This window comes from Onychostruthus taczanowskii, unplaced genomic scaffold (assembly GCF_017590055.1).
Source record: "Onychostruthus taczanowskii isolate IOZ18803 unplaced genomic scaffold, ASM1759005v1 scaffold822, whole genome shotgun sequence".
In the NCBI taxonomy this organism is placed as follows: Eukaryota; Metazoa; Chordata; class Aves; order Passeriformes; family Passeridae; genus Onychostruthus; species Onychostruthus taczanowskii.
In genome coordinates this window covers 1-1,457 of record NW_024506135.1, presented here as the reverse complement: position 1 = coordinate 1,457, position 1,457 = coordinate 1, and positions in this window count along the sequence as shown.

Sequence of the window (1,457 nt, the reverse complement as noted above, 5' to 3'; positions counted from 1 at the left end):
GGGGGGGGCGATTTTCGAGGGGGGTCTGGGGGTAGAATTTGGGGGTCCCGATGGATTTGGGGGGTCCCCGATGGATTTGGGGGAGTCCCGGTGAATTTTGGGGTGGATTTGGGGGGTCCCGTTGGATTTGGGGGGCCCTCGATGGGATTGGGGGTAGATTTGGGGTTCCCCAATGGATTCTGGGGTGGATTCGGGGGTCCCCCAATAGATTTTGGGGGTCCGCAATGGATTTTGGGGGTCCCCAATGGATTTGGATTTTTGTGTCAGATTTTGGGGTTCCCCAATGGATTTTTGTGTCAGATTTTGGGGTTCCCCAATGAATTTTGGTGTCAGATTTTGGGGTCCCCAATGAATTCGGGATCAGATTTTGGGGTCCCCAATGGGTTTGGGGTCAGATTTGGTGTCAGATTTTAGGGTCCCCAATGGATTTTGGGGTCCCCAATAGATTTGGGGCAGATTTTGGGGTTCCCCAATGGATTTTTGTGTCAGATTTTGGGGTTCCCCAATGGGTTTGGGGTCGGGTTTTGGGGTCCCCCAATGAATTTTTGTGTCAGATTTTGGGGACCCCCAATGGATTTGGTGTCAGATTTTGGGGTCCCCAATGGATTTTGGGGTCGGGTTTGGTGTCAGATTTTGGGGTCCCCAATGGATTTGGGGTCAGATTTTGGGGTCCCCAATGGATTTTTGTGTCAGACTTTGGGGTCCCCAATGGGTTTGGTGTCGGGTTTGGTGTCAGATTTTGGGGTCCCCAATGGATTTTTGTGTCAGATTTTGGGGTCCCCAATGGATTTGGGGTCGGGTTTGGTGTCAGATTTTGGGGTCCCCAATGAATTTTGGTGTCAGATTTTGGGGTCCCCCAATGAATTTTGGTGTCAGATTTTGGGGTACCCAGTAGGTTTGGGGTCGGGTTTGGTGTCAGATTTTGGGGCTCCCCAATGCATTTCGGGGCTGCATTTCGGGGTCCCCCCGGGTGTGGGGGTCCCCAGCTTTGGGGTTCGCTGTGTCCCCCCAGATGGCGGAGGCGGCCGTGGTGGGCGCTTTTGGGGGGTCCCTGGGGGCCGCGGGGGGGCCCCCCCCGGGCCCGGGGCCGCTGCAGCACCTGGGCCGGGGGATCCTGCGCTCGGCAAGGAGGAGGATGCGCAGAGTCGGGGTACGGGACCCCCGAAACGGGGAGGGGACCCCCGAATGGGGAGGGGACCCCGAAATGGGGAGGGGACCCCGAATGGGGAGGGGACCCCCGAATGGGGAGGGGCCCCTGAATGGGGAGGGGACCCCGAATGGGGAGGGGACCCTGAATGGGGAGCCGAAACGGGGAGGGGCCCCCGAACGGGGAGGGGACCCTGAAACAGGGAGGGGACCCCCAAACGGGGAGGGGGACACTGAACTGGGGAGGGGGAGGCCAAAATTGGGGAGACAGAGTCTGAATTTGGGGTGAGGGGACCCCCGAAATGGGGAGG